The 22,661-nt window shown below is 41.4% G+C and overlaps 1 long non-coding RNA gene across 3 annotated transcripts in view; it reads right to left on the bottom strand.

The window, feature by feature from the left end:
* LOC131765947 (uncharacterized) overlaps positions 1-22,661 on the bottom strand; it is a 111,944-nt gene that overhangs the window by 28,102 nt on the left and 61,181 nt on the right. For 2 of the 3 annotated variants that reach the window (XR_010835446.1, XR_010835448.1), the window contains exon 7: positions 8,561-8,689. This is a non-coding gene — a long non-coding RNA (uncharacterized lncRNA). Of the gene's footprint in view, positions 1-8,560; positions 8,690-10,888; positions 10,956-22,661 lie in introns of those variants that run through there. The other variant, XR_010835450.1, reaches the window with a different exon arrangement.

The following is a 22,661-nucleotide window of genomic DNA, read 5'->3' as shown; positions in this document are numbered from 1 at the left end:
TGGTACTGGCACAAAAACAGAAACATAGATCAATGGAACAAGATGGAAAGCCCAGAGATAAACCCACGCACCTATGGTCAACTAATCTATGACAAAGGAGGCAAGGATATACAATGGAGAAAAGACAGTCTCTTCAAAAAGTGGTGCTGGGAAAACTGGAGAGCTACACGTAAAAGAATGAAATTAGAACACTCCCTAACACCATACACAAAAATAAACTCAAAATGGATTAGAGACCTAAATGTAAGACCAGACACTCTAAAACTCTTAGAGGAAAACATAGGAAGAACACTTTTTGACATAAATCACAGCAACATCTTCTTTGATCCACCTCCTAGAGTAATGGAAATAAAACAAAAATAAACAAATGGGACCTAATGAAACTTCAAAGCTTTTGCAGAGCAAAGGAATCCATAAACAAGACAGAAAGACAACCCTCAGAATGGGAGAAAATATTTGCAAACAAATCAACAGACAAACGATTAATCTCCAAAATATATAAACAGCTCATGCAGCTCAATATTAAAAAAACAAACAACCCAATCCAAAAAATGGGCAGAAGACCTAAATAGGTCTTCTTTCTCCAAAGAAGACATACAGATGGCCAAGAAGCACATGAAAAGCTGCTCAACGTCACTAATTATTAGAGAAATGTAAATCAAAACTACAATGAGGTATCACCTCACACCAGTCAGAATGGGCATCATCAGAAAATCTACAGGGCTTCCCTGGTGGCGTACCACAAAAAAAAAAAAAAAAGAAAATCTACAAACAACAAATGCTGGAGAGGGTGTGGAGAAAAGGGAACCCTCTTGCACTGTTAGTGGGAATGTAAATTGATACAGCCACTATGGAGAACAGTATGAAGGTTCCTTTAAAATCTAAAAATAGAATTACCATATGTCCCAGCAATCTCACTACTGGGCATATACCCAGAGAAAACTATAATTCAAAAAGACACATGCAACCCAGTGTTCATTGCAGCACTAGTTACAATAGCCAGGTCACGGAAGCAACCTAAATGCCCATCGACTGATGAATGGATAAAGAAGATCTGGTACATGTATACAATGGACTATTACTCAGCCATAAAACGGAACAAAACTGGGTCATTTGTTGAGACGTGGATGGATCTAGAGACTGTCGTACAGAGTGAAGTAAGTCAGAAAGAGAAAAACAAATATATATTAACGCATATATGTGGAACCTAGAAAACTGGTACAGATGAACTGGTTTGCAGGGCAGAAATGGATACACAGATGTAGATAACAAACGTATGGACACCAAGGGGGGAAAGTGGCAGGGGATGGTGGTGGTGGTGTGATGAATTGGGAGATTGGGATTGACATGTATACACTGATGTGTATAAAATTGATGACTAATAAGAACCTGATGTATAAATATATATATATATAATTCAAGTCAAAAAATAAAATAAAATGACCATATTGTTCAAAAACTTTAAAAAAATGAACCATAGACCTAAATGTAAAACACAAAACTATAAAACTCCTAGAAGATAACATAGTAGAAAACCTAGATGACCATGGGTATGGCAATGATTTTTAAGATATAACATCAAAGGCACAATCCATGAAAGAAAGAATTGATAAGCTAAACTTCATTAAAATAGAAAATTTCTGCTCTGTGAAAATCACTATCAAGATAATGAAAAGACAAGCCATGGAGTGGGAGATAATAGGTGTAAAAGACGCATCTTGTTAGGATAAAGTGGCAACTTTCAAGCTCCTTACATGTGTAACTGGTGTAGTTTATTCTGGTATGTAATGTGAGGTACAGACTTTAGTTTTAAATGGGTGTGCAGTTTTCTAGGCATCAATTTTAAAGATTATAACTTCAGTTTATCACGATCAAACTTCCCAGACATACTTAGAACTATTTGTGGATATTCCTTTCTGCTTAATTTGTATATATGTTCATTCATGTAGTAATGCTACAATGTTTGAATTGTAGTGGCTTTACAGTAAGTTATATAGCTGCCTGTTAATTAACAGATACTCAACTTCTAATAAAATTTATTACTTGTAAAAAAAGAAAACAAAACACAGATTGGGTCATACCATTACGCTACTTAAAATATTTCTTGGGACTTCCTTGGCGGTCCAGTGGTTAAGACTCTGTGCTTCCAATGCAGGGGGTGTGGATTTGATCCCTGATCAGGGAACTAAGATCCCACGTGCCACGCAGCAGAGCCAAACCATAATTCAAAAAGAGTCATGTACCAAAATGTTCACTGCAGCTCTATTGACAATAGCCAGGACATGGAAGCAACCTAAATGTCCATCAACAGATGAATGGATAAAGAAGATGTGGCACATATATACAATGGAATATTACTCAGCCATAAAAAGAAATGAGGGGCTTCCCTGGTGGCGCAGTGGTTGAGAATCTGCCTGCCGATGCAGGGGACACGGGTTCGTGCCCCGGTCTGGGAGGATCCCACATGCCGCGGAGCGGCTGGGCCCGTGAGCCATGGCCGCTGAGCCTGCGCGTCCGGAGCCTGTGCTCTGCAACGGGAGAGGCCACAACAGTGGGAGGCCCGCGTATCGCAAAAAAAAAAAAAAAAAAAAAAAAGAAATGAAACTGAGTTATTTGTAATGAGGTGGATAGACCTGGAGTCTGTCATACAGAGTGAAGTAAGTCAGAAGGAGAAAAACAAATACCATATGCTAACACATATATTTGGAATCTAAGAAAAAAAATGTCATGAAGAGATTAGTGATAGGACGGGAATAAAACACAGACCTACTAGAGCATGGACTTGAGGATATGGGAAGGGGGAAGGGTAAGATGTGACGAAGTGAGAGAATGGCAGGGACATATATACACTATCAAATGTAAATTAAATAGCTAGTGGGAAGCTGCTGCATAGCACAGGGAGGTCACCTCTGTGCTTTGTGACCACCTAGAGGGGTGGGATAGGGAGGGAGGGAGGGAGGGTGACACAAGAGGGAAGAGATATGAGAACATATGTATATGTATAACTGATTCACTTTGTTGTAAAGGAGAAACTAACACACTATTGTAAAACAGTTATACTCCAATAAAGATGTTAAAAAATAAATATAAATAAATAAATAAATAAGGTATATTAGGAAAAAAATTTTTTTTGCCTCCCCGCCTCCAATAAAAGGAAGTCCAAGGGTTTTAGCGTGGCAGTAAAAGCCCTTCACAATCTGGTCCCAATGTATACTTCCATACCCACATCTTCCCACTCTCCCTCACACCCTCTGCTTTAAGTCATGTGGATCTGCTTATGGTTTTGCAAATAAGCCAGGAGCTCTCATGTTTCTGTGCTTTTGCATATACACTGTTTCAACAAAAATGGCCTTCCTTTTTGTTCCAAGTGGCCTGGTTATAGTGTCATCTCTTCTGTCAACCTTCTCCGATCCTCTGGGAGACTTAACTCTTCTCTCCTCCGTGTGTCTTCATAAACACTTATACTTTTGCATTTGCTATATCATGGTTTCCGTGCCTATATATCTGCAAAAACAAGATCTTATTCATCTCTGTACACTAAGGAACTAGATTGGGCTTAGTAGATGCTTAGTGAATGCTTGCTAAATGGATGGAAAGATGGATGGAATTTCCAACCTTCTGTGATTAACTGATTGATTGAATATACAGATCAGAGAGGAGATGGTGGGAAAATTTGTGTATCATAGGCAGAAGTAGGAAAAACAAGGGAGGGGGGTAGGCTTTTTGCGTTGCAGAAGAGGTTTTAAAAATACTTTAAAACATATTAGCTATTTCAAGGATTGTATATGGTGTAAATAAGAGATAAACATAATACAGAAGAGGGGATACATTTCAAAAACTAGAGATGAAGCAAGATAACTTAGCTTTAATTTAGAATATGGTCAAAAGCACTAAAATATTCGGTTCATAAAACAAGAGGAAGCAGATTATCCTCAGGGTTTCTCTTTAAGTATTCTGAAAGTTATATGGAAAATGTTGTGGGTAAATGTATTTTTCTGGAGAGAGAGTTTTCTGCAGGGCATGGGGGGTGGTCAAAGGGATTTGTGACTTAAAGATGTTAAATCACGGCAACTGAGTTCCACATTGCATAATGTCAACCAGTAGTTGTCGGGGGAAAATAATTGTCAGACACATGAGGCTGTGTTCAGGAATTTAAGCATATAATCTTGCTGCACCACAAAAATTTTCTCAAAGTCCTCCCCTGTAAGGGAAATCATTAAAGCCAGTAAAGAAAGCTAATAATTCAGTTAGACATCAACAAAACTCTAGGCATATTTCACAGCATCTTAAGCCTAAAAAATTCTCCAGATTAAGAAGATACTGTTAAATTTATGTAATATGTTTCTTCTGAAACTGACCAGCATCTCTTAGGTATGAATGGCTTACCTTCTCTCTATTCATCGCATAGAGCACCAAGCACCCTGCTGCTACCTGCTTAGACCCTTGCTTCCCACCATCTGCTTGTACACACACTGTGTGCACTCAGCTTTGTACCTTCTACCTACTTATTTCCCCATCCTCTCCTATCAATGAGGAACTCAGAAATGACAGAGGTGTAGGGCTTAAATCTATATCACTAGTAAGTTTAGCCTTTCTAGAAAGCAATTTGCCTTATTTGCTTTAGTTCTTGTTTAAGCAATAGAGCATTACGCCTACAGCTAAAGTTCTGTCCCTAAACTTTGCTTTCTTCTTTTCTCTCCCAGGAGTACCAACAATCCTGACATTGGTATATGTCCTTCCCATGAATGTTTGTATATTTTTGCCATATAGTCATACACTCATAAATAAAATATATGATTGTACTGTAAGTTTTAACTTTACATGCTAATATATTGTATTATGATTATGATTTTAATCAGATATAATTTAAATACTATAAAATTCACCCTCTCAAAGTATACAATTCGGTGTTTTATTTTTTTTTAGTGTATTCATAAAGTCGTGCAACCATCAGTAGTATCTAATTCCAGAACATTTTCATCACCGCAAAAAGAAACGCTTGCCTATTGGTCATTACTCTCCATTCTCCTGCATTTTCCTCTCCTCTTCGCCACTGGCAGCCTTTAATCGGTCTCTATGGATGTGCCTGCTCTAGACATTTCATGGATATGTAATCATACGCTGTGTGATCTTTTGTGTCTGGCTTCTTTCACTCACCATCATTTTTAAAGATTCATCCATGTTTTAGCATGTATCAATATTTCATTCCTTTTTATGACCAAATAAAATCCCATTGTATGGATATACTACATTTTCTTTATCTATTCATTAGCTGATATATATTTAAGTTGTTTCCACTTTTTGGCTGTTAAAAATAAAGTAGCTATGAGCATTCTGGTACAAGTTTTTGTGTGAACATATGTTTTCATTTGTCTTGGGTATATAACTAGGAGTGGAATTGTTGGGTCAAATGTTTAACTTTGAGGGAAATTGCCAAACTGTTTTCCAAAGCATCTTCCTGGCTTAACCTCATTCCAACCTGTGGGCCAAGAGAGTTTCTTGGAGACGAAAGAGGAGCCCAACACACAAGAACACTTTAGAGCAGAGACTCAGATCAGCTGCACCTCTAATGAGCTTAAGTAATAAGAAAAACAAGCAACCCATTACACACCTAACACGAAATTATAGGAAAAATAATGTTCTTGCTAAGCATTAATGCTCGAAAAAATAAAATACGCAGCTCTTGATATTTACTGGTCATTTTATTCAGACGAGCTTCCCTGTCTTACCAGAAGGTGGCAGAGAGGGTGCAGTTTAAACTCCCCATCCCTCTCGTTTTTAGAAGAAACTTATTTTTAAAAAAACAATAAGACAGGGCTTCCCTGGTGGCACAGTGGTTGAGAGTCCACCTGCCGATGCAGGGGACGTGGGATCGTGCCCGGGTCCGGGAAGCTCCCACATGCCACAGAGCGGCTAGGCCCGTGAGCCATGGCCGCTGAGCCTGCGCATCCGGAGCCTGTGCTCCGCAATGGGAGAGGCTACAACAGTGAGAGGCCCGCGTAATGCAAAAACCAAAAGCAAAGAATAAGACAAATAACTCTCGCAAATAACTTAGAATTTTGAACCCTTAGAAATGCAGACTCTCAGGTTCTATTACTTAATATCATGATTGGAAATATCATATAAGAGTGACTAGGGACAATCACTATTGATATCTACACCACACACATTAAATAAAACATGTTTGGCTATAAGAAAGAACTATGAATCTGTCTAAAAGGTATGAATAGATAAGCTCACTCTGATTAGTAGAAAACATTTTAAGGGCAACTGAAAAATAAAAGAAAAATTGATACATGCCGCTGACTGACAGTAATAATCTAATCTCAATTTGCAATATGAAAGTGTAATTTTGGAAAGCAGTATTCAAGTCTGTAAATGTTATAATGCCTTCCTCTATCAAATGGGGCTGAGTTAGATGATAACTCAAGTCCCTTCTTCCACTAATATAGGGTATTTCCTATTTTAGAGATGAGAGTAGGACGGACACAGAACTCACCTATGGTCATATACTAGCTAGTGACGGATCTGTCTGTAAAACCCTTTATCAACATCAACCCTTCCAACCCTTTATCAACTTCATCATTACTTCATCTTCACTTAAAAAGATGAATCTCCATAAAAAGCAAAGTTAGCTATGACATCTGCCCATAAGAAAACACAGTAAGTTCACTGCAGGCTTATTTAAAATGGCACATAACTCAAATGAGGTGTTTATTTTGAAAAGGAAGGAACTCCTGATGAGTTCCTGGGGTGTAGGCCATAGGGGATGACTGCCAGGTAAAAGCAAGACCAAATGGGTCCATTCCTAGTACGAGCTGAAAGGGGGGGTGGGGGGAGGAGGGAAGAGGCAGAGGAAGACTGCCAACACCGAGCTGCATCGCGGGCCTGAGGGGGCACAGCACAGGGTCCAAGGGACTGCAAGAGTCAAGGAGGGGCACACACGCTGACTGGGCCTGGCCGGAGAATAAACCAAGACAAGCTTAATGGTCTTAGCTGGAGGCTTCACTCATGAAAACACTTTCCACTGAATGCAGTCCCTGACTTACGACAGCAAATAATACACCACAGTCCTTTCAATGGCTCGTCCCCCCAAAAGCCTAATTGTAAACTATTGTGGGGAAGTAAGAAATTTAGAAATAATGTTAAAAGCTGAGGTTTCTTTTAATAGAAGTCAGGTCTATTTTGCAGAATCCTCTGAAGGTGCAGAGATGTAGAAACTCTAGACATTTGTGGCTTGGCAACTAGAGAGTTCCGTTCTGCTTCTCTCCTTGCTGCAGCCAGAGAACGCCACCCGCTCTGTGATGGTAGGTGTGTTTTGCCAGAAAACTCACATATTTGTGGGTGGAGTCAGTTGGAAGGCTGGAGAGATTTTTCAAAAGTCTGCGTAGGCCAAACACTGCAGGGACTTCCAAGGGGTGAAAAATAATATCTTGGGCGTTAGCAACTTTCCACTGCTTGTGAAGCCAAGGTGCAGCTCAGGAAACATGGCAAGTAACTAACTGACAATGACAGGGAGGGAGAGCCTTAGAGCTGAATGGCCGTGTCCTAGGATCCTGTCATTACGTGCACCTTTACTCTGGTACCGAGACCAGCCGTAAGGGCTCCTCCGGTTACCCTGGGCTCTCTGGCCTCGGCAAGACTCATCTTAGGTGGCTGCAGCTCCAGGTACCCCATTAGAACTAGGAAACCAGGCAAATACAGTTCCCCAGAGAATTAAATCAACGTACAGTAAATGACAGGCACATGCAAGGTCACCCTAACATAGTAGATCTTAATTTTGAGGAGTTTATAAGTCTCTCTGAGAAACTGATCAAAGCTATTCACACAGGCCCCCTGGCCCCCATAAAATGTACGTGTGTACAGCGTATAATATTAATCTCAGTTGGGGCATGCATGGGCCCGGGGTAAGACTTAAGAATCCATGGCTTAAAGAGACAGAATGGCCCTAGATTAAGACAACGTCAGACTGAAAATGGTATTTCTATTAAAGAAAGAATGAGTCAGTTAGAAAGAAGGTTTAGCTGCTATTGTTAAACAAAGCAGAAAGAGCCGCTGAGGCACAGACTGGTGATGCTCGCCCAAGGACAGTCCAGGACAGACAGTCTAGGCCACGGGACCCTGACATTCCCACTCTCCAACCTGGCCTTGCCTAGCACAGCCTTTGTCCAGCTGGAGGACACAGCTAATGATTTCCAACAAACCTCCTTGCTCCGACTCCACACTCACCAAGCAATCACCTGCTAGAAGCTGGCCTTTTGCGCAGATCTGCTCACCGGGACAGGGTGTCCTGGTCTTGCCAATATGAGCATGCCAGTGTACAGGGCAGGTCCTGTACATGTCCTCAGAGTCTTCAATGAGAATGATTAAACTGCATTCTGTTTTACACACTGGTCTCATGAGCTGGTGTCAGCTCACCCTTGAAAGACAGATACTCTGTTGGGTGCTGGAAAATCAGATTTTAAGCTTGTAGGGCTGTCTGAGCTACCAAAATGCCAGCTGGCAACTCCCGGCCACACTGGGCTGGCCTTGTGCTCTCCCACTGGAAATGACCACTCACCTTTTACAGGACATTGGATGGTCACGTTTGGTCGCTGGGGTGCTTCCACGATGCCTCCAATCACGACGGAGAGATGGCTGTGCTCCGGTCTGGTGATATTTCTTCCAATAGCCAAGATGACAGGTGCCTCTTAATTCAAAGGGAGCAGGAAACTATGTTAGGTTCAGGCTTTTGCTCTGAGTAAACCGTGCTGCATTTAGTAAGCCTTGCTGAGTTCTTTGAGAACAGGGGCGGAGTCCTGGCTCTCTCCGTATCCCTCGTGGTGCCCCATGGGGACTTGCACATCCACAGCCTGGGGGTGCTCAGGGGATGGATGGACAGATGGATGCATTCAAAGAGGTATCTACAAAGAGGCTTTGCAACAACCATATATAGACTGTGAGGATAGTTTTGTTTTATAACCGAAATTGAGGATAAAGTCCTCTTTGATACTTTGAAAAAGAAGGAATTCAGAAGTTCATGCAAACAAGACATGGCACGGCAGGACTAACATCTCTGCAGTGCAGCCTTGGATGAGTTAAAGCAGGACCAAAACACACGAGGGCTTGGGACCACCTGACTCTTTTCCTGGAAGCAAAATTTGAAACAAACCTGCATAACACTTGCATGGAAAAGATGAATAATAAAAACAAGGTCATAAAGAATCAGGAATTCATTCACAGACTTTTATTTTCCTGGATTTTAAGAACCATGTACTTTTACCAGATTCATTTATGAACTCACTCAGGAAACATACTTTGTGCCTGGGCTGGACAATGGGAATATGAAGTTGGAAAACAACCATTCTTGCCTTCAAGCAACTCATAGACTGGTGGAAGACACCATTACCACCATTACAGGGTGCTGGCTGTTGAGGTAGGGAAAGGTGCTGGTTGCCCAGGTGTCTCTCAGGAGCATATGGGGGTCAGGGAAGGCCACATTCCTCTACTGCAGAACTATTGCCATGGTTGGTTTCCCTCCTCCACCCCATTAGCAGGTAAGCTCTTGGAGGGAGAGGTCACATCGTATTTCTTTAATCTGTTTTATCACCAATGCATAGGATATGAAAGAATAACAACATTTTGGTGTTTGGTAACCATGTATTCTGTAGAAGAAAACTTGGGAATGACCATGTTTGGGTGATAAAATGTTCCATTTGCTCCTGGAGTGCTTGGGGCACTGAAATGCTATCCTGAGAATTGAAAAGATAGGAACTCTTGGGCTGGGAAAGGGCTGTCATTGTCCTATGTCCTCTGGCCCCTGAGGATCTTGCACCAGCTCTCCCATGAATCTGAGCTGTTCTGGGGTGGACTTACAGGGAAATCTGTGAGCTGCAAGAGAGACTTCCATTCTTCCCAGCAATTCCAGAACCTTGGAACTGAGGTTTTCTGGAAAAGAGCTGATGCTCACAGGAGAGAACAGTCCAGGAGGATCAAGGCACAGAAAATCAAGGCCTGAAGGCCCTACCTTGGGAATGCAGCCAGGAGAGGGACTTAGCATCAAGCCTTGCACATTCAAGGAGCTTTTAAAATCAACTGGCCCAACCTCCTCTATTTAGAGATGTGATGTACTGGCTACATCAATGCTTAGTTATCTATATGCTGGGTTGCAATCCCTGATATTTTCTTTCTCCTCACCTTAGTTTATTTGAGCCTTAGATACCAGAAACCACACAGCACAGAGTTGGAGGATAACTTTCTTATTTTAGTTTTAATCCCAGAACATGAGCCTGACACAAGGAAGCATTGCTTACAACTTTGCCACCTAAAAACGTTCCTTCATAAAAAAAGCACACTTTAATATTAAAGTGACTTTGTCTACATCCTGGGACAATTTACACTAACTTACAATGACAATTTCCTGAAAGTGTTTCTAAGGATTGGGGGGTATGCCATTGCGAGGTATACATCAACCTTTAAAGGATAATTACTCTCGTTCGCCGGCTGGTGGCGCTTTAAAAATGAAAACTCCATACTATCAACACTGCCGATTAAACCCTGTCTCATTAATTCCCAATTCTTAGAAAGCAAACTCTAGAGCAGCTGTTTTCCAAGTGTGGTCCTCAGGTCAGCAGCACTGGCATAACCTGGGGACATGTCAACTATGCACATTCTCAGACTCCATCCCAAGCCTGCTGTGTTGGAACCTCTGGAAATGGGGTCTAGAGATTTGTGTTTTAACCCCACCCCCCGGTGATTCTGCTGCATGAAGTGTGAAAACTGCTGCTCCAGAGTTTAATGTTCAAAACAAAACAAAACCCAGGCACTCCAGGTTTCAACAATGGGCATTACTTGCATACAGCACAGAACTTTCCACATCCGAACTGAGATGATTAGCGACAGAACAGCCGTATATTCCTTGTTATTTCTTTGTAGGTTTCTGTATCTGTATTTCCCCCATTCCATCCACAATGACTCTGTAGAACAGTTAGAAAGAGGATGCGCTTGTGTAACACACTGAAACTGTTCTAGAACCACAGCAACTCACAGAGAATGAGACAGCAAAATGATTGACTTCGGGCTGGCAAGGATCCCAGATGATCTTGTCAAGCTTCCTGCCTATAAGCGGACAACTATATAGACTAGAGGAGGGTGGAAAAGTCCTTCGTCTTGGCTGAAACTCAGTGAAATGGTAGAGCTGGACAGTGCTTGGAGATCCAATCATCCTATCTCACTCTGCATGAGAACAGACTTTTCTGGATGGACTCAATGCTTAATCTACCACGTTTTAAAAAAGACAAACGAGCAAACCTTAATTTGCCAGATGTTAAGCCCTCATTTTCTGTCCCGATCCTTCTTAACAAAATGCAGGCGTGGACTTTTCATTTCAGGTTTTCACACTGGAAGTGAGTGGACCTTTAGTTACTGCTGCCCGACAATGGTTATTATCTCACTATCACGGTATGAAAAAGTCAGTGGAGGTTACAAAGCTCAAGCTGCATTATATTGGATTTTGATCATGCAGTTAAGCATCAGGACTACACTGTGTGAGTTCCTTATGGCTTCCCAATATTATACCTGCATGTAAATACCACTTGATATTCATAAACACCTGCATGTAAATACCACTTGGAGAATCAGAGTTGGTCAGGTGTATCCTCACAGGTGAGATAATTATTCAGGGAATGAGAAAGAGTACTTGTTCTGCTTTAATTTTAATTTTTTCTTAATGATTTGAAGTTGCTAATAGATTGTCTGGATCAGTGGTCCATATACTATTTTTTTCCCTGCCCCTTCGCTCTTTACAGATCTTAGCAATATGGACTGTTCTGACCACTAAATACTATATGTTTCTTCATGAACTGAACGGGGTCACTTCATTTCCTGTCGCTTCATGTTGCTCGCTCATCCTATGCTCCAGCCATAATGAACCTCTAACAGGTTCCAGGACATTCCATGATCTGTCATCACCCCGAGGTTTAGCATACATTGTTCACTTTATTTGGAATGCCCTTCCCCACTGCAGGCAAACTCTGACTTACCCACTGAGTCCTGGAGCAAATGTAATTCCCTCGGTAAAGCTTTCCCCAATACTCCTAGAGTTATCTTCTGCCCCCTCTGGGCTCCTTCTTTTCTGGTTCATATATTTTAGAAGATATTTATAAAATATCTTTTTATTCCCACCAGACTGTGATCTTGTCAACAGCAGGGACCAAGTCTTATTCACAGTTGTGCATTTTCTATGCTTAACACAGTGCCTTGTATACAGCAAGTTTTCAAAAACATTCAATGACTAAATGTATGAATGATTAGAACAGAACAGAATAATGGTAGAGAATAAATGTACTAGGAAGATGCAAGCTCTCCTGCAACCCACAAATGAAATAATCAACAGTGGGCAGAAACCAAAACAGCTCAATTGCCCAGAACAAAAACAGGAATATGGCAGACCTAGCTATTACTAGGGCTACACTTGCACTGTCAAATCCCTATTAAGGAATAGTTAAGAACAAAAGTATAACTAATAACTCTACTTGACAAGTGTTTATACACTGAAATGTTTTCTTAAATTATTTCGTATATACGTTTGTATGACTTAGCACTTCTCAGATGATTCCTTGGTTTTCTTGGCCTCAGTTTTACAGCACAGTGAGAAATCACTGAGATTAGAAATAGTCGAGCACATGTGAATCTTCCTGCCAGGCGGTGCCACCCAGTATCCAGCCTGGACCAGTCCGTGGACTGAAAGTTCTTTAAGGAATCTGATCTTGACCTTTGCTGCATAACCTTATTCTTAACTTGAAGTAACAGCAAGGCTGATTTTTTCACAGACATCATCCCTAGTGAATCCACCCACAGCCTTCCCTTCCTAGCTGAGATTTCTTACTCAGCTGGCGTCCAAACATACTCCACGCCCATGCTGTTTCCTCTTATTGGAGATAGGCTCTCAGAAACATAATTCCATTTCAGAATTACTTCAGTTGAAAAGATTTGTGAAATTCAGAAAAATATACCTAAAGGTGAGAACCTTTGTTGCATAAAGGAATTTAAACAAAAAATTACTTAGGTAAATTTGAGAAAAAAATGGAAATAAAAATAGATCTTCTAAAAATTCCCTTAAAACATTAAAAACAAAAACTCGTATTAGCCATAGAGGATTGTTTCAATATCAAATGGAATTGGGGCCAATTTTTATACAGTCAGGGGGCTCCATCCTTTCTTTCTCAATCGACACATCATCAAACGTGCCTCACAGTTTTACCCCTACCTATAAGCTGATGACTCCCAAAGTTGAATCTCCACTCCAGACTGCCCTTCAAATCCAAACCAACATATCCATCTTCCTACTAGACACCTCTATACAGATGTACAAGAGGTAAACTGAAGTTTAGTATGCCCCAACTGAATTCACCATCTTGCTCAGACTCATATTCCCCCCAAATAACACATCAACAAGAAAACACTATTTTGAATTTGGTGTCTCAGGTAAAGGTTTCACCCAGCTAATTTTCTCTCCCTCACTCCCTTCTCCCTGTTTCAAGTTGTTTTCCCATCCTGTCAATTTTACTTCCTAAATTTTAATTTTTGCGTTCTTGAGGCAAACATGGAATGAACAGCAACCTGATGAAATCATCAAAAATAAGAATAAGGAAATACAAGAAACAATAATGTAAAATAAGGTTCTATAGAGTCTATAGTGAGATCCGTATTCTTATTCTTGATATCTGTAATTAGTGTCTGTTTTTCTTCGTGGTCAGCGTGGTTAGGGTTATTCAAATTTATTATCTTTTAACAGATTCAGCTTTTGGTTTCATCGATTTTCTCATTGTTTTTCTGTTTACAGATTCATCGATTGCTGCTCTTCATTATTTCTTTCCTTCTACTTTGCTTTGGGTTTAATTTGCTCATTTTTCTAGTTTCATAAGATGGACCCTTAAGTTATTGATTTAAGACTGTCTTCTTTTCTAATGCAAACATTTAATGCTATAAATTTCCCTCTAAGCATTGCTTTAGATACATCCCACACATTTTAATATTGTATTTTTTCATTTTCATTACATAAATATTTAGGGCTTTGTGGGCCATACGGTCTGTGTTGCAACTACTCAGTTCTGACACTGTGGCATGAAAGCAGCCATAGATAATATGTAAATGAATGGCATTGCTGTGCTTCAATAAAATATTACTTTTTGTGCAATTTATAATTTGTATTTGAAAGCTGGATATTGTGTGTAGCACAGTTGGGACTGGGATAAATAGTATTTATGCCCAGAAGTGGATATACATCTTCATTTGCCAGGCCTTTAGTGAGGGGGGTTAAGTCAGCTCAATCAGTAGCTGAGCTAGGTTTGGCTTTTGTTTTTGCTAGGCTTACCTTCAGTGTACCATCAGCTTTAAATTCCTCTGGCATTATCTTGTGCTTTGGGGCGGGGGAGGGAGGGCTGGTTTTCTTAATTTCTGTGCCATCCTCAGCTTTAGGCATTCTCTTTGCACCTGCACCTCAGAGAATGTCTCTCTGTAACCTTGCTTCTCTCCAATGGTACACTGTTTTTGCTTGTTATTCAGTGCCCAGCAATCTGGTGGGTGTGTGTGTGGAGGGGGTGTTCCTCTGTTGTCCAGGTCCAGGCTCAATCTTTTTGTTTTTAATAAATTTATTTGTTTATTTTAGTTTTGGCTATGTTGGGTCTTTGCTGCGCACGGGCTTTAGTTTCGGCGAGCAGGGGCTACTCTTTGTTGCACCACGTGGGCTTCTCGCGGTGGCTTCTCTTGTTGCAGATCACTGGCTCTAGGCGCAAGGGTTAGAGTAGTTGTGGCACGCGGGCTCAGGAGCTGTGGCTCACGGGCTGTAGAGCGCAGGCTCAGTAGCTGTGGCACATGGGCTTAGTTGCTCTGCGGCATGTGGGATCTTCACGGACCAGGGCTCAAACCCATGTCCCTGCCTCGTCAGGCGGATTCTTAAGCACTGCGCCACCAGGGAAGCCCACCAGCCTCAATCTTAAGCAAACCTCGTGTCCCTGGGTCTCAGTGGTGGGGCTCTCTCAGTGTGTCTGTCCCTCTCCTTGATGTAGATCTCTAATGGTTGGGCCCAGGATAATTTCCTGTTCTTCCTTCAGGTTAGAGGTTTGCTGTTGTTTTTCACTTCCCCTGTGATCTCAGCTTTCTGAAGGACTCACGAATATTTACGATTTTGTATATTATCTGGCTGCTTACTGTTAGGTTGGAAATACTTTTATCTAGCCATCTATAACCCACTCAGAAATTAGAAATGCTCCAATTTTCTTTATGCTCTAGTTGTAAATTACACCTTAAATTCTACACATTCGATTTCTTTAACAGATATAAGGCTATTCTGGTTTTCCCTTCATGAGTCAGTTTGGCCAATTGTATTTTTCAAGGCACTGCTCCATTTTAGAACAATTATCAGTATAAGTTTTCCATAATATCTTCCTATCTTTTTAATGTTTGAGTAATAAAACTTTGAGTTTTAAATTGTAATACGTATTTCATTTACTTTTAATGTAAGGATTGATGTCACTTCATTTATAAGTTGACTATATTGCTATTTGCTTTTGGTTGGTCCCATATTTTCTTTGTTCCCTTACCCCTTATTTCCTTCTTTTGGATTAAGAAAGGGTATGCTTATTATTGCATTTTCTCCATTAGCATTTTAATGATAACTTTCTGTATTTTTAGAATAAAGATGCATTTTTGACTTCTTAGGGGATCTTTTTCTCCTAGTCAAACTTAAATTGATGTTTTCACCACTTCTAAAACACTGGAAGGTTTCAACAGTTTAATTCCGTTTACATCCTTCTGCTTTTTGTGCTATTGTTATATTTTACTTCTATATTGTATAAAATCACCTAATATAATTATTGTGACTTTATTTGTATAAAACCACCTAATATAATTAATACCCTTTTACAATTACCCACTTATTTACCCCTTCTGTATGCTTCATTCCTTCCTGCATTTCATGCTTCTCTCGGGAATCATTTTCCTTCAATGTGAAGAACTTTAAGTACTTTTTGTAGTATGTATCTGCTACTAAGAAATTCTTTGCTTTTTTTCCCTAACAACGTCTTTGTTTTACATTATTTTGGAAGGGTATTTTCACTACATATAAAATGCTGGGATTCACTGGGTTTGAAATTTCCTTTCAGTACTTTAAAATGTCATTGCATTAACTTCAGGCTTCCATAGTTTCTGGTGCAATACATTTCTAATTTTTCTTTTGTCAGTAATATGTAGTTTTTGCTCTTACAACTTTTAAGAATTTACTTGGTTCTCAGAAGTTTGACGACAGTTGCCAGACGTGGTTTTGTGTTTATTTTGGGGTTCATCGAGCTTCGTGACTCTGAAGCCTGATTCCTTCAACAATTTTGGAAATTTCTTGACCATCACCTCTTTAAATATTTCCTGATTCTTCATAGGTCTCATAATGTTTTACTCTATGCCGAATGTCATGTATAAGAAAACCATAGAAACTAAAATCGATGTTATTTTGAACAGAAGACAGCTTGCTCTTTCCTATGTTATGCAGATAGGATACGGGGCAGGTCACCTTGATCCAGTCAGGAACTGAGTGCAGCTGGCATTCAGCGGCACCTTCAGTTAGACATAGTCTTCCTCTAGTTACAAGTTTCTCAAGGACAAGACCTGTGATGTGTTTGTGGTAGAGCCTTCATTCTAGTGGGACTTTCTCCCCTAAGCACCTGCTCCCAAGTGAGACTGTGGTGTATATCTGTGGGCTCTTCTAGCCCAGTCCTCTAGCCCACCATGCCCCCTAATCACTCAGCAGACATCCCGCAAGGAAAACCAGCCACACATCAGGGGTATTTACAGATTCCAGTTGGTCACACTGGCCTACGTGTCAGGTGCTCCACTGGTTTCCCTTCCCCTAGGAGGGTCCCGCTGCTGATGCTACCCTAATCTTCAGCCTTGGCCTAGACCTGACAAATGCTCCCAGAGAAGTACACAGTTGGTCATCTCAGCTCATCTAGGAAGGGCACCCCTGTCTCTCTAATTTTAGTTCTTTGCTTCCATTAAAAAGAGATTTTTAAAAATTTACGTATTTTTTTAAGCTGTGTCAGTGGAAGTAATGGCTTTCTGCCATCTGCTATATCCTATCTGGTAGCAGAACTGAACAATTTTTACTGGCTACTAGAAAAACGTTAAGCGCCTCAGTCTGACAACCAAGACTTCACAATCTGATCTCAACCTACATTTTTAGAACTATACACCAATCTCTCAGATATTGAAATTCCCTGGTTCCCACCATGTTCACTGAACAACCCTAAATTATAGAAATCTGATGTATGAGTTCCTGGAAAGCAAGAACTTCTCTTTATTGATATTTTTATACTTAATGCCTAAGATTGTACCTTGAATATAGTGTACACATTCAGAACATAGAGAAAAGAACCTATTGAATTGAAAAAGATCAAAAAAGCTGAGTCCAAATGAAGAGTTTAGGCTTAAAAAGGACTTTTTTGTCTTTCACACACTGAATAAATAGTCAGTGCCTACTATGAGCTAGTAGGCATTGTAAAAGGTTTCTGGAAATAGAATGCTGAGATAAGAATAGACATAGTTCCTGCCTTCATGGAACACTGAAACTAATCTAATGATAAATAACAGGCAGATGCTTTGAGAACTTACATAGGGGACTTTTACCTAGCCTGCAAACTGGATGAGTGTCAGTGAAGCCTTTTTAGAGTGATAACTGAGTTGAGAGCTATAGGTTGAATATGCATTAATCAGGGTAAAGAGGCAGGAAAAATTCCTCACAGGTAACATAGTATCTTGGAAAGCTCTGTGACAAGAGAAGCCTGGTACTTCCAAGAAATAAAAATGTCCTATGAGATGTAACCGTAAGAGTGCAAAGGGCATTACAGTGAAAACAAGTCAGAAAAGAAAGCAGGGAGAAAACAATGAAGGGATTTTGGTAAACATTAAATATAATGGGAAAATATAACAGCAGTTTTAGCAGGGAGGTGACAGGATTAGATCTGCATTTTAAAAAGGTCATATTGCTCAACATCACTAAGTATTTAGAGAAATGCAAATCAAAACTACAATGAGGTACCACCTCACGCCAGTCAGAATGGCCACCATTAAAAAGTCTATGGGGCTTCCCTGGTGGCGGAGTGGTTGGGAGTCCGCCTGCCGATGCAGGGGACACGGGTTCGTGGCCCGGTCTGGGAAGATCCCACATGCCACAGAGTGGCTGGACTAGTGAGCCATGGCCGCTGAGCCTGCGTGTCCAGAGCCTGTGCTCCGCAAAGGGAGAGGCCACAACAGTGAGAGGCCCGCGTACCACAAAAATAAAAAAGTCTATGAATAAAAAATGCTGGAGAGGGTGTGCAGAAAAGGGAAGCCTCCTACACTGTTGATGGGAATGTAAGTTGGTGCAGCCCTATGGAAAACAGTGTGGCAGTTCCTCAGAAAACTAAAAGTAGAATTACCATATGATCCAGCAATCCCACTCATGGGCATATATCCAGACAAAACTCTAATTCAGAAAGATACATGCACCCCTATGTTCATAGCAGCACTATTTACAGTAGCCAAATCATGGAAACAACCTAAATGTCCATCGACAGATGAATGGATAAAGAAGATGTGGTACACATATACAATGGAATACTACTCAGCCATAAAAAAGAACAAAATAATGCCATTTGCAGCAATATGGATGCAACCAGAGATTATCATACTAAGTGAAATAACACAGAAAGAGAAAGACAAATACTATGTGGTATCATTTATATGTGGAATCTAAAATATGGCACAAATGAACCTATCTACAGGACAGAAACAGATTGACAGACATGGAGAACAGACTTGTGTTTGTCACGGGGGGTGGGGGGTGGGGGAGGGATGGACTGGGAGTTCGGGATTAGCAGATGTAAACTTCTTTTCTTTTTTTAAAAATTTATTTTGGATGCACCAGTTCTTAGCTGCAGCATGCAGTCTTCCCAGTTGTGGCATGTGAACACTGAGCTGCGGCATCTACGCGGGATCTAGTTTCCCGATGAGGGATGGAACCCGGGGCCCCTGCCTTGGGAGCACAGAGTCCTACCCACTGGACCACCAGAGAAGTCCCAACAGATGTAAACTATTTCATATAGGATGGATAAACAACAAGGTCCTACTGTATAGCATGGGGAACTATAGTTAATATCCTGTCAATAAACCATAATGGAAAAGAATATTAAAAAAAAGAATGTCTGTATGTGTATAACTGAGTCACTTTGCTGTACAGCATTGCAAATCAACGATACTTCAATAAAAAAATAAAATAAAATAAAAAATAAATAGTACATAAAAAGGTCATCTTGGCTAAAGTTAGAAAACAGATCAGAGATGCAAAAGCTAGAGTAGATACAAACATAACCATTAGGAAGCTGCTGCATTCTTCTAGGTTCTGGTCATGATGGAAAGCAGATAAACACCAGAGATTTTAGCAGGTTAAGAAAAACAATCAATAGAACTTTTTATATATCCCCTTTCCTTCTCATTTTTCTCATTTAACTTAATTCACATCTTTATGTTTCCCTCAAGTTGTGACTCAACTAGTCTCTTGCTTCGTAGACTGGTTCAACTAAATCAACTAAATGGTTTAAAGAGTTAAAAACAAAAACACCTTATTAAAATCAGAAGAGTGGGACTGGGATTGACATATACACACTAATATGTATAAAATGGATAACTAATAAGAATCTTCTGTATAAAACATAAATTAAAAAAATTCAAAAATTCAAAAAACAAAAAAACCCAGAAGAGTGGGGAGAAAAATAGGTAAAGCAAACAGTTTCTTGATATTTACTTAAATGTTGTTATTCCTTCCATTTTACCACTCTATGCTCAAAATTATTCCTTGGGCTTCAGACTCTGAGGTGGAAGAACACTGCCATACAGAGGATATTTTCCCAAACATTCAGCTGTGGGACAAGGCACGTCAGAATTTTCATAAATCCTTGTGGTTCCATGTGGGCAATGATGTCGCCTATGCAAACATAAATAACTTATCATAGTTTAACTCACATGAGCAATTGTATATACACATTGCAGAGAAAACGATGTTCTGAGATAGAGGGTTGTTTTGACTGATATAGTGAAAGACACAGACATTTGAAAAGATTTAGTTACATAGTATGAAAAAAAAAGATTCAAACAGCAAGATGAAAAAGTAACAGATGCAGGTCAAAATTTCCCTGAAGGGGTCTCTTGACAATCTTGACCCTCCTAAAGAGAGGCAATGTATTGAAATATTAATGAGTTTCTTCTCCTTGTTTTTTTCCCCTCCTTTATTTCAAGCAGGTAGTCAGGTCCCTGATATTTCCTTCTTGCAGGACTTTTGGAAGGGCCGAGGATAAAAGCTGCCTGAAGTCAACACGTTCTCTTGTCTTTTTATTTATTTTTATTTTTATTTTTTATTTTTTTGCTGGTATGCGGACCTCTCACTGTTGTGGCTTCTCCCGTTGTGAGTACAGGCTCCGGACGCACAGGCTCATGGGCCCAGCCGCTCCGAGGCATGTGGGATCTTCCCGGACCGGGGAATGAACCGTGTCCCCTGCATCGGCAGGCGGATTCTCAACCACTGCGCCACCAGGAAAGCCCTCTCCTGTCTTTATAAAAACAATTCATGAAGAGATGAAATCAGATGTCCTTCTGGAAATGAGGTCCTAAGAGGAAACAGATGGTCCTGGACTGCAAAAGAGGGAAGAGGGGACGATTCCCCAGAGAGAGGAAGGAGGTAGAAGATGAGGGGGAGGGAGTTCTTAGAAGAGCGGGGGTCTTTGCCTCATTCTAACAGTGTTCCAGGAGGTGGCCAGATATCAAGAGTTGGCTAGGTGGAACCCTAGTGGCTCTCAGCTTTGCCAAGATTCTTGTACATCAAACATAAACTTCAGGGCTTCCCTGGTGGCGCAGTGGTTGAGAGTCTGCCTGCCGATGCAGGGGACAAGGGTTCGTGCCCCGGTCCGGGAAGATTCCACATGCCTCGGAGTGGCTAGGCCCTTGAGCCATGGCTGCTGAGTCTTCGCGTCCGGAGCCTGTGCTCCACAACAGGAGAGGCCACAGCAGTGACAGGACTGTGTACCGCAAAAAGAAAAACATAAACTTCAAAGCAGCAGTGGCACCACTCTTGAAGGGATTCTGCGAACTTCAGCAAGAGACATTTCAGTGGGAAGCATTACCAATGTTTAAAGCCCAGAGAAGATTCCTCTTGCATTGGCAATGCCTCTGCTCCCTGGATGTAAAATTTTACTGCTTGGAGGAAAGGTAGCCTCCAACATAATGAAGACTGAAATTTCCTGACAGCTGGATGGGAAAGGAACTTAGGTTGGATAGAAATTAATTTAAAGATTAGAAAAACAATCAATTTTCTTGCACATCAGGGTTTTCAGATATGAATCAAATCCTCAAAGGTTGACTTATCTTTTAATCTACATCCAATTAGTAATTAAAAACAACATTTATCATGAAACTACGGGGAAACTGCTTTCCATCACCATGTGAAGTGTTTTTCCTTTGGAGGGGATTACAGTACGACAGGATTGACATATTCATACTATTTATTTAGCAAATAGTCGTCTAATCCCTGGGTCAGCAAGGAAGCTGAGAAAGGAGATGACTGCTTACAGGTTAGGCAGGACTCACTGACCAATTCTGGGTTTCAGGAGACTACCTACTACCTTTTCAGTCCGTCAGATCCCAAAGGAAAGCACTTTGGATGGGACTGGGAACGGGAATATGGTCAGGCCGGGATGGAAAACTAGGAACAGAAGAAAGTGTAACATGGGTCGAAAACTCACAGGCTTGCACACCGTTCTACTCTCCTTCCGTTTCCTTTTATTTATTTTTTAAAAATTGTGTGGGCATAGGGGCTTCCCTGGTGGCGCAGTGGTTGAGAATCTGCCTGCCAATGCAGGGGACACGGTTCGAGCCCTGGTCTCGGAGGATCCCACATGCCGCGGGCCAACTAGGCCCGTGAGCCACAACTGAGCCTGCGCGTCTAGAGCCCGTGCTCCGCAACGAGAGGCCGCGATAGTGAGAGGCCCACGCACCGCGATGAAGAGTGGCCCCCGCTTGCCGGCTACTAGAGAAAGCCCTCTCACAGAAACTAAGACCCAACACAGACAAAAATAAATAAAGTTTAAAAAAAATTTTGTGGTCATACACTCTCCCCGTCGGATCAGGTCTCCACACTTGGCAGCCTGACATCCAGCCGCTGCTACACAGGTGTATATCATCTGCCTGGCGCCATAGCATTCCAGTTTGCGCCCCTGGATAGGAGCCGACAAAGCAGAACTGCCTAACCCGCGGTAGCTGGCGGGTGCGCAGCGAGCATCTGCGGACCCGGGGATAAGTGGGACGTCGCTGGGCCCGCATCCTCCACCTTTGCAGGTCGGCTACTCTGAGGGCTCCGTTCCCCGAGACCCCAGCTCGCTTCCAAGCCCCGGAGGTCGCCACACCAGCCCTTTCTTACCCGCAGGAACAAATGTGACACACACACCAGGTCGTCATGCTCCTGGCTCCCGGGGTCAGCTCCACAGCTCCTCCGCACCCGCAGCTTCTGCAACTCCTCCGCACCCGCAGCTTCTGCAACTCCACCGCGCCGGCCTCAGTCCAGGCAACCGGCGGGGCTAGGCTATCGGACGAACCGTCTTCTTTCG

The sequence above is a fragment of the Kogia breviceps genome, chromosome 11 (assembly GCF_026419965.1).
Source record: "Kogia breviceps isolate mKogBre1 chromosome 11, mKogBre1 haplotype 1, whole genome shotgun sequence".
Classification (NCBI taxonomy): domain Eukaryota; kingdom Metazoa; phylum Chordata; class Mammalia; order Artiodactyla; family Physeteridae; genus Kogia; species Kogia breviceps.
This window is presented reverse-complemented; position numbering and strand designations above follow the sequence as displayed.